The sequence below is a fragment of the Salmo salar genome, chromosome 27 (assembly GCF_965601325.2).
Source record: "Salmo salar chromosome 27, fSalSal1, whole genome shotgun sequence".
NCBI classification, from domain to species: Eukaryota; Metazoa; Chordata; class Actinopteri; order Salmoniformes; family Salmonidae; genus Salmo; species Salmo salar.
Window position 1 is genome coordinate 34,106,504 of NC_138317.1, and position 17,602 is coordinate 34,124,105.

General features: G+C 43.3%; 1 pseudogene; it reads left to right on the forward strand.

Annotated features, from left to right (window-relative positions):
- The first annotated feature begins 183 nt into the window (after positions 1-183).
- On the forward strand, positions 184-16,737 carry LOC106588928 (uncharacterized; annotated as a pseudogene).
- Positions 16,738-17,602: the final 865 nt, after the last annotated feature.

Here is a 17,602-nt window from a genome sequence, read left to right on the forward strand (position 1 = left end):
GGAGTGCTCCAACTTGAGCTGTTGATGGGCGCCGCCATGTTTGCTAATGACAACAAAACCCAAACCTGATGTAGTTTCCCAGACAAAAATAATCGGATCTGAGGTAATTGATGTGAGCGTCTCTGTGAGAAAGAAAATCGGATCAGCTACTTTTGCCTGCACAGAATGCATAACCGAATGTACAAGTAATCTAGCTAATTAGCTAGCTACTTCAGTTGCCAACATATTTAGTTATGTTGGGAAATAATGGCATCTAATCTGTCACATTGGTTTTTAACAACACGAAAAACTGCGTTCTTCAACTTCTTTCAAACTTGGTAACACAGCTCTCTCTTCACCAGGTAAGCTACAAGCTAGCTACTGTATGTAGCTTGCTAGTGTTGTTTTCTTTTTAGTTGTGTCAAGTTATAATTATGCCAAACTATCAGCAAACTACCGGTAGCTAACTTGCACTTGTGACCATTTCGTGCCATGTCTTCTAGTTAGTCTGATAGTTTTTTTGTGGAATGCCATGTTTCCCATTTTTGTTCATGTAATTATCTTCTGTTATACAGAACCTGGCTCTGGAGCTGTCCTGGGGTCATGATGCCCATGTGTTCCTCAGCTGGACCAGAAGCCCTGCCAACAAGGAGGACCATAAAGTAGAGTTGAGCAGGCAACTGGGAGAGAAGCTTGGACTCAAAGATGGAGAGTAGGTAATGATGTCCCACTCTTCACTAATTCTCTTGTTGCCCATTCCCCAAACTCATATGTTTACAACCTCTTCCGCTTAGTAACTCGTGTTCTATGGTTTCAGGGCTTCTTGCGGCTATGCCAGCAGGTCCTGTCTGTACAGCAGGTCCTGTCTGTACAGCAGGTCCTGTCTGTACAGCAGGTCCTGTCTGTACAGCAGGTCCTGTCTGTACAGCAGGTGTTTGTGGACTCACTCACCTCTGACGACTTGGAGATCCTGGTGAGTACCTGTGTTTAGAGTGGTCTTTGTGTTATTGACATTGTTGAAGGAGACTAAATCAACCCTGTCGTGTCCTCAGGAGCTCCACAGTGCAGCACTGGAGCAGCAGCTCCTGGAGCAGAATAGAGTGGTGTTTCCTGATGCAGTGTTTCCTGTGTGGGTGGACCAGAGAACACTCATCTACATCCGAATCGGGTCAGCACTGATTTTCACTTTGTAATTTATTTCAACATCTACCAGCTATGAACTCAACAGCTCATGCAAAGAAAGAGTTGATGTAATACTATCCTCCATACTCTTCTTCTTCTGCAGCTTCACTCTCCCCAACTGTACCGTACAGTCAATTATAGCAGTTCACAGAGCTGCATGTCTCTCCTAAAATCCGTGCTGGAACTGAGGACCGCTTCGGCACTCTTTTTGGAACATCCTTACTCAATCAGAACCAGCCCCTCCACAGGCAGCTGAACGTTGACCTCTCACCCTCCTCCAGGTCCTCTCTGGAGAGCATTCAGGAGACTGGACTTTCTGTAGAACAATGTCCCAACGCTGCTGGCCTCCAGTGCCCAACAGCAGTGGTGCGGGATAGCAATCCTAAAGTACATGGTCAGGTACATGCTAACAGGGAACTATGACCCAGTGAGAGAGTTTCCCCCATCTCCAACATCCCTGCCCTCCTCAATGACTCAGTCTTCAGAGTAGGCCGAGCACCGCCCGTGTCTTCTGGCCCTCTGAGTGCCACCCATGGGGTTGTCCACATCCTGCCCTGGGGCCAGCAGATGGGAGGTAATATCAATGGTGGCCAGCCAGCTGTGACGTATGGCCTACTGTCATAGGTGCTCTCTCCCAAGAGGGTGAGAGAGAGGGCCAAGCTGGCCATGGAGAAGAAGAGTGGAGGTGCTGGTGATGGTGCAGGGAGGAGGAAGAGGAGGCCACTGTAGTCAAGGTGGTGTGTCACCATACAGAGGAACTGAAAGGATCTTCTAGAGAGGGAGAGCGCCACAGTGGAAGGGTCTGGGTGAGAACTTGTACATTAGCCATGGTCTAAAAGTTGGGCACAATATAGGCCTAATCAAATACATTTTTCTCAATTTTGTAATTTTTTACATTTTATTTAACTAGGCAAGTCAGTTAAGAACAAATTCATATTTACAATTAAGGCCTAGCAGAAGGCAAAAGGCCACCTGCAGGGCTGGGATTTAAAAAATTATAATATAGGACAAAACACACATCACAAAGAGAGACAACACTACATAAATAGTGACCTAAGACAACAACATAGCATGGCAGCAACACATGACAACATAGCATGGCAGCAACACAACATGGTAGCAGCACAGAACATTATTGAGCAAAATCATACTACCCATAGTTGTTTAAATGTGTGTGTAAATTGATTCATATTGTAAACTGATTTATATTGAAGCTATATGTATTCAAGCATAATTGTATGTCTCAGTTCCCACAATCTCTGGGAACTAGGCTCCATATTGACCCACACTCATCAGTGAGAATCAAGCCAATCAAATCAACTCCTAAAAGTAACCACCAGTATCTACCTGCAGCCTTTACAACCACTGGTGAGTAACATTTACATTTTACATCATATGGAATTCTATTGAATGTAGTGTTCTGATCATCCTAACCTTGTACTTTCCATTTCATGAGATAAATAGAATGGTGTAAATCAGGGGTATCAAACTCCATGGAGGGCCAAGTGTCTGCAGTTTTTTTGTTTGTCTTTTCAATTAAGACCTAGACAACCAGGTGAGGGGAGTTCTTTACTAATTATTGACCTTAATTAATCAATCAAGTACAAGGGAGGAGTGAAAACCCACAGACTCTTTGCCCTCCGTGGAATGAGTTTGACACGTGGTGTAAATGTATAGGTCTTTGGCAGCTGGTTGTATTGAATGCCATGTTGCTGTTTGACCCCTGCCCTGATGTCCTCCTAGGCTGCAGCAGAGAGTGAGGTGAAGATTCAGACTGCCTTACTGGGTAGGCTGCACACCCAGAGCCACGAACCGCTAGCCTGTCTGACGAGCCGATCCAACACAATCCTCCTACAGTACCTGCAATTAAAGCTACACATAGCTTGTATCCCAAATGGCACGCTGTTCCCTTTATTGTCCTATAGGGTTCTGTTCAAAAGTAGTGCACTATTAAGAGAATAGAGTGCCATTTGGGACACACACATGAAGCTCTGTGACGGTTGGCAGCAGGACATTCAATCTCACCTAAAGAGTATGGAGTGCAGTGTAAATGTAATACAGTCTTGATCTTCTCCCTTCAGGGAAGGGGGAGTTTGCTCTGACTGTGAAGTCAGAACCTGAGCGTGAAGCGCCTGACCAGTTGTTTCTATTAGCTCTTAGTGGGATACAGACATACAGGTACAAGTTTATCTCATCAGACTTAATATCTTCAAATCAACACATTAAATGTCCGTAACTGTGTGAGGGAAATGTTATGTTTGTGTGTCAAATCAATGATACTTTTCAAATAACCAATTAGATGAGTTCATGCAGGTGACTGACTGATCGTGTATGGGGGAATCCTCACTATCACTGATAAGCAACTTGGCAGTACGCCCAGAATGTTGCTATGGGAACAACCAAGGTATCTCAGTTTCAAGGTCTCAACTTGGAGAGAGAAGGCCTTGTGAGGTATTGGTCAGTCACATGTGCGAGCCACCGGTAATGATGAATGAATTATGCTAAATCATGCAGATATAACCTCTCTGTATAGCCGTATATAAGACAACTGCTGGGACTGCCACAGCGAAGCTTCTGATGTAACCTCTCCAATAAAGCTTGTGATTCATTTAAGATTGACTTCAGGTGTCCCTGGTGTTGAATTTCCACCACAATCTTGGCGTCACTGACAATTGAGAACCACTGATAATAGCATAAGGTGTTATTTTAGGAATTTATGAGAAGTTGTCGGGGAACCACAAGGAATAGCATAAGTTGCACAAGGTGCTATTCTATATGTATGGGAATTTTATTTTTATTTATTTCACCTTTATTTAACCAGGTAGGCTAGTTGAGAACAAGTTCTCATTTGCAACTGCGACCTGGCCAAGATAAAGTGTAGCAAGTCGACACATACAACAACACAGTTACACATGGAATTAACAAAACATAGAGTAGAACAAAAGGAAACAAAAAGTCTATATACAGTGAGTGCAAATGAGGTAAGTTAAGGCAATAAATAGGCCATGGTGATGAAGTAATTACAATATTGCAATTAAACACTGGAATGGTAGATGTGCAGAAGATGAATGTGCAAGTAGAGATACTGGGGTGCAAAGAAGCAAGATAAATACAGTATGGGGATGAGGTAGGTAGATACAGTGGGGGAAAAAAGTATTTGATCCCCTGCTGATTTTGTACATTTGCCCACTTACAAAGAAATGATTAGTCTATAATTTTAATGGTCGGTTTATTTGAACAGTAAGAGACAGAATAACAACAAACAAATCCAGAAAAACGCATGTCAAAAATGTTATAAAATGATTTGCATTTTAATGAGGGAAATAAGTTGGGCAACCCCAGTCCTCTGGGGCCTGATTGGTGTCACACTTCTTCTCCATCCCCAGTAAACACAGCTGATAAATCAAATTGCATTCTAAACTGAAGATCATGATTAGGTGATTATTGGAGTCAGGTGTGTTAGCTGGGGCTGGGGCAAAACTGTGACACCAATCAGGCCCCAGAGGACTGGGGTTGCCCACCCCTGCTATAGAGGAACCGCAGAAGATACATATGTATGCATAGGAGGTAACGACAAGTAATAAGGGATATTACTGAGTGTGTTTGGGAATAGTACTAAATGAATGTGGATGAGAGTATTGTATACTTCACTAATTAACTGAACAGGGTTTTAGCCCCGGTGAGTGTGGGATGACGTGTTAAGCTGGAAGTTTTTTTCCCCGAAAGAGTTCAACATAGGGTTTAAGTATGGGAAAGGGAAATAGTAAGAGTAGGATGGAGGATCCGTGCTTGGAACCAAAAGGGCCGTGTAGTGTAATGGCAAAAAAATTGGTAGGTGGGTACTGAACCAAACAGAAGACTGGACAAGATGAACATATGGACATTTCCCTGTTGATGGGAAACTGAGCACAGAAAGACTGGAGTCTGTGAGAGGCCAACTTGAAAGGAAACAAAATAAATTTAAAGTGAAGTGGGACGATTTTCAGGAAGTGTCACGGTCGTCGTATGAATGAGACCAAAGCGCAGCGTGTGTATCGTTCCACATCTTTATTCAACTGTGAAACTATGCAAGACATACAATAAACTAATAAACAAAAACAACAAACCGTGACGAAGAGGTGCAACATACACTAACTCAAAATAATCTCCCACAAACACTAGTGGGAAAAACAACAACTTAAATATGATGACCCACTGCCTCTAATTGGGAATCATACGCAAACCCAACCTAGAAAAAAGAACCTAGAACACAACATAGCAAATTTAAACTAGACAAAAACCCCAACATAGAAAAAAGAACCTAGAACACAACATAGAAAATTTAAATTAGACAAAAACCCAACATAAACAAAATTACCTAGAACACAACATAGAAAATTCAACTAGACAAAAACCCCAACATAGAAAAAAGAAACTAGAACCAACATGGAAATAAACTAGACCAAACCCCCCAAAGGAGCAGCAGCGAGGACAGCAATGAAGGACAAAGCAGAAAAGACCAACAGGATAGAAAGAAAACCCCCAAAAAGAAGCTTGAGGGAATGTTTCCACTAATACGCTACCCCAACCCCAATGGAGGCGGGATGTTGGAAATGGAGAAACCTTGGGATGTTGACGAAATAAAAGCAATAGTGGACGATGTCATTGAACCAGCAAAGGATGCTGTGAGGTTTGAGGAAGAGGTAAAAGCAATCATATCCATGTACAACCCCACCACCAGAGAAATTGAAGAAATACTCTGCCGCTGCTTGAAATTTAAATGGAAGGCCTATAAACATGTGGGACTGCAATGTACCAGTTGCTGACCGTGGTGACCAGCTGGATGCAGATTTTACAGCTATAAAGGCTGCTTTCCCCAAACGTACAGACTGGCGGAAAATCCATTCCACCAAACAGCCAATGGAGGAAATATGTAATGACTACATGGAAAGAATGGAGACAGTCTTCCTCCAACACTCAGGTCTGATGCCTGACCAAGACTCATACAGCAGCTTATTGTGCCATGCTATGGTGACAAGCCTGAGACAAGATCTGAAGACAGATGTAACTACAACTTGTATTTCATGGGAAACAAAACCACTGTCTGACGTAAAGCCGTATATCACCAATGCGGAAAGACAGTTGAAGAAAAATAAACTAAGGATGGAAAGACACTGAAGAAGGCACAGCTGATGTATTACTCTGGAGGAGGAAAAGGACATAGAGAAAATGGTGGCAACCGTGGAAGTCAAAGGGCGAGACTGGAGTTAGAGCATTTTTCAAGACATTGTCCTGGGGTGGGCCCTGGAGCTGACGGAGGGAGAGACTGGAGCTGCTACAACTGTGGGAAGGTAGGGCATCTTTCAATACACTGTCCTGGAGCAGGAGAAGGCCAAGGAGAGTGGCAGTCCCAACCTGTGGGCGTGCAGGTGAACAACCCATTTGGAAGAGGAGGAGGTCGAGGGGGCTACCAACCATCGGATGAGGCGGAAAAAGAAGAAACGAATGAAGAAAACAATGATGAAGAACCAGAAACCTGTCAAATGCTAAAATTGACCACCTTGTCAACCCAAAACCCCCTTATTGATATTTTAGTTCATAAACATAAAATTCAATTTTTGGTGGACACTGGGGCCGCAGTCTCAGTGTTAAATGTCTGCACTGTCTGCCTACCTCTCAAAGAAAACTATGCACAAAGTTGGACCGTCTGGAATTCCCTCTGAAGAATGTTTTACTTTTCACCTGGACGTGGAGTGGGGAGAGGGCAAATGGAGACACCGATTACTGTACTCCTCCGCCTGCCCAGTACATTTATTAGGAAGAGATTTGATGTGTAAAATTAATTTATCTGATGCCTGTATTGAAGGATTGTCATTGGGTTCGAGACAAAATTGAATCTTCCCGTGCCTGATGAACTGTTACTATGCTTGGCACCTGAATGATCAACATGTTGAGGGACAGCTGAGAGAGCAATCCCTCTCTTCCCTATTGCATGGTAACTGGGAAGTGTCTGAATACCTACATTGTACTGCTGCTGTTCCCTCATGCGAAGAGGACCCTGAATACCAACAGAGATGGTCAAAACAAAAAGAGAAAGTTGAGATAACCATGAATTGGATATACAGAGGAGAAGACTTCGTAGCAGGTGGAGTGTTGTTGATGGATACTAAGATGAGTTTGTATGAAGTCCCTAGTTCTGTTCCTCATTGTAGCTTATCAAAAGCTCCTGGAACACAATGGAAAGATGTGAGTATTTGGATGAAGAAAGTGATGGAAGCAACTGATTGGGTGGCCTGGGAAGGGGAAGGAAAGTGGTCAGCAACTTTCTATTCCCCATACTGGGCTACTGTGATGACAACACCAAGAAAATAACCAATTCCTGTTTAAACCACGCCTGTGGTATTACAAGATAATTCACACATTGATTGGCTAAAGGATATACCTGAAGAACTGTGGGGTAAATCAAAGACCGACATTAGACATATGAAAGGAGCAGCACCAGTTGTGGTCGTTCCAAAAAGCCCCCACAGACCTTACAAAGCTCAGTATCCTCTTAGCAAAGAAGCTGAAAAGGATATTATTACCATTAATAGTGCATTAGTTGAAAGAGGCACTGTCCGAATTTGCCTTGTAACACACCAATCTTACCTGTTAGGAAACCATCTGGCGATTATTGTTTGTACAAGAACTTAGAATAGTAAACAAAGCTAGAACCCCCCTGGTGCCTAACACTGTTACCATTTTATCCCAGGTGCCTCCAGGTAGTTGTTGTTTTTCAGTGAATGATTTAGTCTAATGCTTTCTTTAGCACCCCTGTGCCTGAAGAGTCACAGTACTGGTTCTCGTTTCCGTTTGTTGGGGGAAAAAAATGGAAACTTTTGCCCAAGAAATGTCTCGAAACCAAGAGGGTTTTGGTTCAGTATGTTGACGATTTGTTGGTTTTCTCACAATCAGAGGAGAGATGTCACGAGGACACTCAAGCATTGTTGATTGTCCCCCAGTAAAATGCAGTTATGCCGGAGCTCCGTTAAATATTTACAGTGGCAAGAAAAAGTTTGTGAACCCTTTGGAATTACCTGGATTTATGCATAAATTAGTCATCAAATTTGATCTGATCTTCATCTAAGTCACAACAATAGACAAACATAGTGTGCTTAAACTAATAACACACAGATTATTGTATTTTTCTTGTCTATATTGAATACATCATTTAATCATTCACAGTATAGGTTGGGAAAAGTATGTGAACCCCTTGGCTAATGACTTCTCCAAAAGCTAATCGGAGTCAGCTAACCTGGAGTCGAATCAGTGAGACGAGATTGGAGATGTTGGTTAGAGCTGCCTTGCCCTATAAAAAACACTCACAAAATTTGAGTTTGCTATTCACAAGAAGCATTGCCTGATGTGAACCATGCATCAAACAAAATAGATCTCAGAAGACCTAAGATTAATAATTATTGACTTGCATAAAGCTGGAAAGGTTTACAAAAGTATCTCTAAAAGCCTTGATGTTCATCAGTCCATGGTAAGACAAATTGTCTATAAATGGAGAATGTTCAGCACTGTTGCTACTCTCCCTAGGAGTGGCCGTCCAGCAAAGATGACTGCAAGAGCACAGCGCAGAATGCTCAATGGGGTTAAGAAGAATCTTAGAGTATCAGATAAAGACTTACAGAAATCTCTGGAACATGCTAACATCTCTGTTGACGAGTCTACGATAAGTAAAACAATAAACAAGAATGGTGTTCATGGGAGGACACCACGGAAAAAGCCACTGCTGTCCAAATAAAACATTGCTGCACATCTGAAGTTTGCAAAAGTGCACCTGGATGTTCCACAGCACTACTGGTAAAATATTCTGTGGACAGAAACTACAGTTGAGTTGTTTGGAAGGAACACACAACACTGTGTGGAGAAAAAAAAGGCACAGCACACCAACATCAAAACATCATCCCAACTGTAAATATGGTGGAGGGAGCATCATGGTTTGGGGCTGCCTCATGGCCTGGGCGGCTTGCGATCATTGACGGAAAAATGAATTCCCATGTTTATCATTCCCATGTTTATCAAAAAAAAAAAAAAAAAAAAAAAATGTAAAATCAAGACATTTTGAAGGAGAATGTAAGGCTATCTGTCCGCCAATTGAAGCTCAACAGAAGTTGGGTGTGTGGCTGGATGAGTGGAGCAGACCAGCCATTTTATTTGAATTTCTTTATTTCACCAGGTAGGCCAGTTGAGAACAAGTTCTCATTTACAACTGCGACCTGGCCAAGATAAAGCAAAGCAGTGCGACACAAACAACAACACAGAGTTACACATGGAATAAACAAGCGTACAGTCAATAACACAATAGAAAAAGTCTAAATACAGTATGTGCAAATGGCGTGAGGAGGTAAGGCAATAAATAGGCCATAGTAGCAAAGTAATTACAATTTAGCAAATTAACACTGGAGTGATACATGTGCAGAAAATAATGTGCAAGTAGAAATACTGGTGTGCAAAAGAGCAAACAAGTAAATAAAAACAATATGGGGATGAGGTAGGTAGATTGGATGGGCTATTTACAGATGAGCAGACCAGCCATGCCCCGTTGTGCTTTCCATTTCCTTGCCAAATTGTCTCATGGTCAAGACCATGTGTCAAAAGGAGGGATAGTGGATCTTGTAAATAAATATTGTTGTACAGTAGGTTCATTTCTGCAAGAAATGTTTGATTTGCATGACAAATAATATTGGATGCTGCATTTCAGTATCCCCCGCGTCCCATCCAAGGCCTGAAGGACCTTTTGAGCACTTAATGATGGACTTCGTTGAGTTGACCCCTTGTGAGGGTAACAAGTATTGTTTGGTGATTGTTGACGTTTTATTTTTTTCAATTTAAAGTTTCATTTTTCAATGACCCAACAAAACAGATTCCACATTCACAGATGTGACAGACTTAAAAAAAAACAAAAAAACAATAATAATAAAAAATAATAATATTTTCTCAGAAAGGAGCCTATAGATATAAGATATTTAGCCTTTATTGGATTGTGCTGTAGCAAGAAGGGTTTCAACTTCATTCAGCTGAGCTCTAAACCTCCTCTTGGAAGTAAATGAGTGTATGACATGTCTAATTTGAAGATATATATATATATATATAAAAAATTGATCTTGGCACATTGAATTCACTGCAGAGCTCTTGAAAGAATTTCAGTGTAGTGGTTTTCTGATGAAATAGGTCTGAAAAGGTCCTGATTCCAAGAGTATGCCAAAGATTAAAGTTGGCATCACTCAGGGCTTTTGGCACGTCTGGGTTGCATACTATAGGCGAGTGAGAACATATTTGGGAGGAAATGCCCAGGTATTTCTTACAGTCCCTCCACGCTAGTAGGGTGCTGTAAATCACAAAGGTTTTGGCTATGTTGCCCACTTCACTAAAGATATTAATGAATATAATTGAGCTTAGGGGCAATAAACCACAGGATTGTGCTTCTATCTGAATCCACGTTGAGTCTTTTCTGTTTGTGATCCATGTTAGCATGTTGCGAATTTGGGCAGACCAGTAGTACAATAAAAGGGAGGGAAGGGCAAGACCACCCTTAGATTCAGGTTTCGATAGAGTGGAGAACTTGATCCTAGGTTTTTTATTGCCCAAATAAATTTGGTGATGCTTTGGTTAGTTGTTTTGAAAAAGGAAACAGAGATGGCATGGAAGGATCTGAAATAAATAGTTAAATCTAGGGAGGATGTTCATACGGATTACATTAATTCTTCCTACTAAGCTAATTGGGAGGGAGATTCAGGTTTGGAGATCATTCTTGATTCGATCCAGGAGTGGAAGACTCAGTCCTCTATAGTCTCTATTGTCCCCCTGCTGACCAGGTCTGGACCACACTCAGTCCTCTATAGTCTCTACTGTCCCCCTCCTGACCAGGTCTGGACCATACTCAGTTCTCTATAGTCTCTACTGCCCCCCTCCTGACCAGGTCTGGACCACACTCAGTCCTATATAGTCTCTACTGTCCCCCTGCTGATCAGCTCTGGACCACATTCAGTCCTCTATAGTCTCTACTGTCCCCCTGCTGACCAGGTCTGGACCACATTCAGTCCTCTATAGTCCCTACTGTCCCCCTGCTGACCAGGTCTGGACCACACTCAGTCCTCTATAGTCTCTACTGTCCCCCTCCTGACCAGGTCTGGACCACATTCAGTCCTCTATAGTCTCTACTGTCCCCCTGCTGACCAGGTCTGGACCACACTCAGTCCTCTATAGTCTCTACTGTCCCCCTCCTGACCAGGTCTGGACCACACTCAGTCCTCTATAGTCTCTACTGTCCCCCTGCTGACCAGGTCTGGACCACATTCAGTCCTCTATAGTCTCTACTGTCCCCCTGCTGACCAGGTCTGGACCATACTCAGTCCTCTATAGTCTCTACTGTCCCCCTCCTGACCAGGTCTGGACCACATTCAGTCCTCTATAGTCTCTACTGTCCCCCTGCTGACCAGGTCTGGACCATACTCAGTTCTCTATAGTCTCTACTGTCCCCCTGCTGACCAGGTCTGGACCACACTCAGTCCTCTATAGTCTCTACTGTCCCCCTGCTGACCAGGTCTGGACCACATTCAGTCCTCTATAGTCTCTACTGTCCCCCTGCTGACCAGGTCTGGACCACACTCAGTCCTCTATAGTCTCTACTGTCCCCCTCCTGACCAGGTCTGGACCACACTCAGTCCTCTATAGTCTCTACTGTCCCCCTGCTGACCAGGTCTGGACCACACTCAGTCCTCTATAGTCTCTACTGTCCCCCTCCTGACCAGGTCTGGACCACACTCAGTCCTCTATAGTCTCTACTGTCCCCCTGCTGACCAGGTCTGGACCACATTCAGTCCTCTATAGTCTCTACTGTCCCCCTCCTGACCAGGTCTGGACCACACTCAGTCCTCTATAGTCTCTACTGTCCCCCTCCTGACCAGGTCTGGACCACATTCAGTCCTCTATAGTCTCTACTGTCCCCCTCCTGACCAGGTCTGGACCACACTCAGTCCTCTATAGTCTCTACTGTCCCCCTCCTGACCAGGTCTGGACCACACTCAGTCCTCTATAGTCTCTACTGTCCCCCTCCTGACCAGGTCTGGATCACACTCAGTCCTCTATAGTCTCTACTGTCCCCCTGCTGACCAGGTCTGGACCACACTCAGTCCTCTATAGTCTCTACTGTTCCCCTGCTGATCAGGTCTGGACCACACTCAGTCCTCTATAGTCTCTACTGTCCCCCTGCTGACCAGGTCTGGACCACACTCAGTCCTCTATAGTCTCTACTGTCCCCCTCCTGACCAGGTCTGGACCACATTCAGTCCTCTATAGTCTCTACTGTCCCCCTCCTGACCAGGTCTGGACCACACTCAGTCCTCTATAGTCTCTACTGTCCCCCTCCTGACCAGGTCTGGACCACACTCAGTCCTCTATAGTCTCTACTGTCCCCCTCCTGACCAGGTCTGGACCACACTCAGTCCTCTATAGTGTCTACTGTCCCCCTCCTGACCAGGTCTGGACCACATTCAGTCCTCTATAGTCTCTACTGTCCCCCTGCTGACCAGGTCTGGACCACACTCAGTCCTCTATAGTCTCTACTGTCCCCCTCCTGACCAGGTCTGGACCACATTCAGTCCTCTATAGTCTCTACTGTCCCCCTCCTGATCAGGTCTGGACCACACTCAGTCCTCTATAGTCTCTACTGTTCCCCTGCTGATCAGGTCTGGACCACACTCAGTCCTCTATAGTCTCTACTGTCCCCCTGCTGACCAGGTCTGGACCACATTCAGTCCTCTATAGTCTATACTGTTCCCCTCCTGACCAGGTCTGGACCACATTCAGTCCTCTATAGTCTCTACTGTCCCCTTGCTGATCAGGTCTGGACCACATTCAGTCCTCTATAGTCTATACTGTTCCCCTCCTGACCAGGTCTGGACCACATTCAGTCCTCTATAGTCTCTACTGTCCCCCTGCTGACCAGGTCTGGACCACATTCAGTCCTCTATAGTCTCTACTGTTCCCTCCTGACCAGGTCTGGACCACATTCAGTCCTCTATAGTCTCTACTGTCCCCCTCCTGACCAGGTCTGGGCCACATTCAGTCCTCTATAGTCTCTACTGTCCCCCTCCTGACCAGGTCTGGGCCACACTCAGTCCTCTATAGTCTCTACTGTCCCCCTGCTGATCAGGGCCAATAAGGCTCTTGTCAAAAGAAGTGTGATATGTCAGAAACATGCAGCTGTAGGCTTTTGAAGGATTTTAATGGAAGAAAGCATTTTTGTATGAAAATGTGTGATAATTTGTATCCACTCTGCTGCTCCCAGCCTGGGTTGTTGACATAATTTGTTTTGTCATTTAGCAGATGCTCTTAACCCTAAATCGCTATAGATAAGTGCCTTGCTCAAGGGCACATTGGCAGGGGCCACAGACACCTTCACTGGAGCTGACCTGAAAGCCTTGCTGTACAACACCCAGCTAGAGGCCATCCACAGCTGCCTGGTGTTCAGCCAGCTGCACGTGTCATCCTACAGCCAGGGGGTGCTCTGGGGCTAATGGCAGTGGAGGTGTGACATTTCACACATCAATGTGATGACCCACAAACCCAGTTTTCCAACATGAAATGCTAAATGACACATACAGTACATTCAATTATATCAAGGTAGTAGTAGGACTGGATGAGTCTAGCCAATTTAATCCACTCCATGTCACCCATGTCTCAAATGGGCCCTTGTCTGGCCAAAGAACTGTAGGAATAATTAGAAAACAACATTTGTTATAAAAAATGAAGTATTTTTGGTTCTGGCTTTCATAAAGCACATTAACTCCTTTCTTTATTTCACCAGAACCTGTGGTCGGGTTTGGACAGTGTCATGAGCTTCCTGAACCACAGCAGTGGGTCTGATGACTCTGCGGGGGAGGGCGGGAGCAGGCTGGATCACTCCATGGTGCTGCTGGACCCCAGTGACATCCCCCCGAAGACCCCCATGGTAACCTCTGGAGACTGTACTTCAGCAGCTCCTACCAGTCTGAGCTGGGCAACCCTTCCACCTTAGGACTGGTGAGATGATGATCATATGCTTCCCAAATAGCACCCTATTGCCTATGTAGTGCGCTACTTTTGATCAGGGCCCTATGGACCTAATGCACGATATTGGAAATAGGGTGCCATTTGGGACACAGATATTATTGATAGATTGTACAATCACATACTATCATGAGGAAAGTGAACTAAAGCTGTTTTGTCCACCCCCCTCTCTCCTGGGTCCTAGAACGCCCAAGGTGTCTCGGGGCCCAACTCTGATGGCCTGACTGGTGCGTTGGTCAGAGACTCTGGCTGCTCTCTCCCCTACATGTCCTTTCTACAGGACGATACGAGGAGCTCAGCCATGACCAGCTAGAACACTGCCGACTGGACATCAGCAACATTAAAAGCAACTACAAACGAGATACTGTTAGTTCCTTATCTAAAATAATGTGTTTATAAAGTACTTTTCATACATTTCTCTAAAAGCACTGATAATATAACACCAAATAAACAACTGTAGAAGATGTCTGTCTGTCTGTCTGTGCGTGCAGGAGGACAGTGTCCCAGTTCAGTGCTCCTGTGTCAGGCCCACCTCACCACAGCCCTGGATGCCACCAGAGCCTCCCTTAGTAGGCAGGACTGGAGGAGGTACACAGACCTGTGAGTAGTACTACAGTATTCATAGTACACCTACCAAGTCCTTTTATCTGAAATCGCGCGATTCATTGGCTCTTACTCGCTAGATCAGTGTTTCCCAACTCCAGGCCTCGAGTACCACCAACAGCAAACATTTCTGTTGTAACCCCAGAGAAACTCACCTAAATCAACTCAGTGAGGGCTTGATGATTAGTTGACAAGTTTAACCCCCTAAGGTTGAAATCTAATTACCTTAATAAAACAAATCCCATTAAAATATGTCAGTTTTAGCTAGAGATATGTTTTTTTTTTACATTGAATGCTCCTCAATCCACCGCATCTGCCGATGTCTCACTTCCTCATCTGCGGTGAAAGGTGACAGAGCTAGAGCGGTGTTTTTCAGACCATGAGACACCCCAAAAATTGGTCTTCTCACAAAACCGTCTCTAGCGTCCGAACGGTTTGGCCTAAAAATGTGAGTAATATGCCTAATATGACCCCTCTATGGAAAGATGAGACTCTCACGAACACATACATGTTGGTTGTCTACAACTTGTCCGAAAGTTCCCCCTGTACCAGTTGAAAAAAATGAATTGAAGTATACTGTATATGGACACTGTTTAGTGCCAAAAATAAGGGGTTAAATACAAAAATAACAAATGTTTCCTGATCTTTCTCAGATATAGGACAGACACTTCAGAACAAACTTATTTTTTATGTTTTTGGGGGGACTACCTGTTGTTCCATGTAGTGAATCTGTTATTCAATGCATTTGAATTGGCTTAAAGCGCTAAGGCCAAATACAATTTTCCCTCAAATATATATATATTTTTATTGGTACTTCAAGGGATCTTAAAAATCAAATAGCTAAATGATCCTTGGTATGACTTTCTTAAAACATTTCCATATAGCTTAGTAGAACCCCAGCCCCTCCCCCAGCTTAGAGAGGGCTTAGACTCTTATGGGTTAATCAGGTGTGCTTGTCTGGGGCTACAACAAAAATGTGTGCTTTTGGTGGTACTCGAAGACTGGAGTTGGGAAACACATTTGCTCTCCATAAAAATGTCATAGATATTAATACTTCTCAGCAATAATTTCTCATGAGTCAAAGTAGATGAAAATAAACCCCAAATGTATGTTCAAATCATTCCTCCTTTAGACCTGTGAGTAGTACTACAGTACATCTTTGCTCTGATAAGAATGTAGTAGATGTCATATATTTTGATCAATCATACCTCAGAATCAAAATAGATTCAAACAAACACCAAATATATGTCAAAATCCTTCATCCTTTACCCTGGTTGCCAGATCTGTTATTATTGCCTCAGACAACCTCATATTTGGCATGACAACAAGTGACAGAGGAGTTGGCTAAAACAGAAACGGATTGAAACTGGAAACCAGGCCTATTCCTCCATTTCGTTCTGCTACATTTCTGGAAGAATTTTTTTTTCATAAAGAACATTTTGTTCCATTTTCTCACAGGATGAATCCTTCATCTGCTGGGTGTCTCTGTCATCTCTCATTGTCCTGATGGATACTTTGATGTCGAGAGGTGAAACCGGCAAGAATATGACAGCTATTGAATACTGTCTTTTCAAGATAGTTTTGACACCATGCTAGCTACGTTATTCAGTAATTCTTACTTTGCTGTTTTTTTGTATTATTCGTTTTACTTTGCTGTTGACAAAGAGCTATTAAAATACAAAGCTAAGATGAATAACAAAAAGCATCAACACATTTCTAACTTTTTTATGTATGATAAATGTTTTACTTTCTTCCACTATGTTCCTCAAAAGCATTTATCTTTCCAACATTTTCGTTTTCTGTATTTTCAGGTATAAGTCCTTTGGAGGTTCAGGACAAGGTAAGCCTCAGTTCACAGTGACGTTCAGACCCGGCCAAAGAGTAACCCTCACTTAATGACACGTGTCTCCATCTGTTACATTTGACCTGTTCATTTAATGTTCCATTTTCTGTATTATAGCCATCATTGATTCAATTATTTGCAATTTATCTTCTATATAATCTGAATCTCATGCACACTTTTTGTAATTCAAATGTAAATAAGATTGCACACTATGGTATGATGTGGACACACAGTTTTTGTACTGTCAGAAGATTGTAATAACGTTTCCTACGGACTAAGGGCTCTATTCAATCCATACTACGGAAGTTCAGTGTTACAGTGTGATTTAAATTTTAAGGCAATGTTCCCACGTTAGCAGAGGCTGCATTCACGGTAAACGCTGCATATGTCGTCTCAATCAGAAATGACCTTTACATTTCTATCGTGCAATCTGTAACACTTAGCGATCCAGATTGAAAAGAGCCCTAATTGATCCTGTAAATCTGATCTGTACAATGTATCACAATAAATTAAACAAATTAATTATATCATTTTAAGCTATTACTTCATAGTTTTTGCATTTAATTTCTCAGCTCTTTATTTTCTGTTACAAATACATTCTGATTGTGCTCACATTTCTTTGACCGGTATAGACGATTAAAAGATCTGATCTGATCTTCCTGACCACCTCCAGAGGTAGTTGGGGATGACGTGATTGGTTGGATGATAGGTCAGTGGGTACCTTTTATTGGTTTCACCTGTTAAGCCTTTTCCAATCAGGGCAGAATGAACGTTATTGGTTAGATGAAACTAACGATGCCGCCAGAAGGGAGGGCTGCTGTCTTATCGTCTCTTAACCAACCATGCTATTTTGTTTGTTTTTTCGCGTTGTTCGTAACTTGTTTTGTACATAATATTGCTGCTACCGTCTCTTATGAC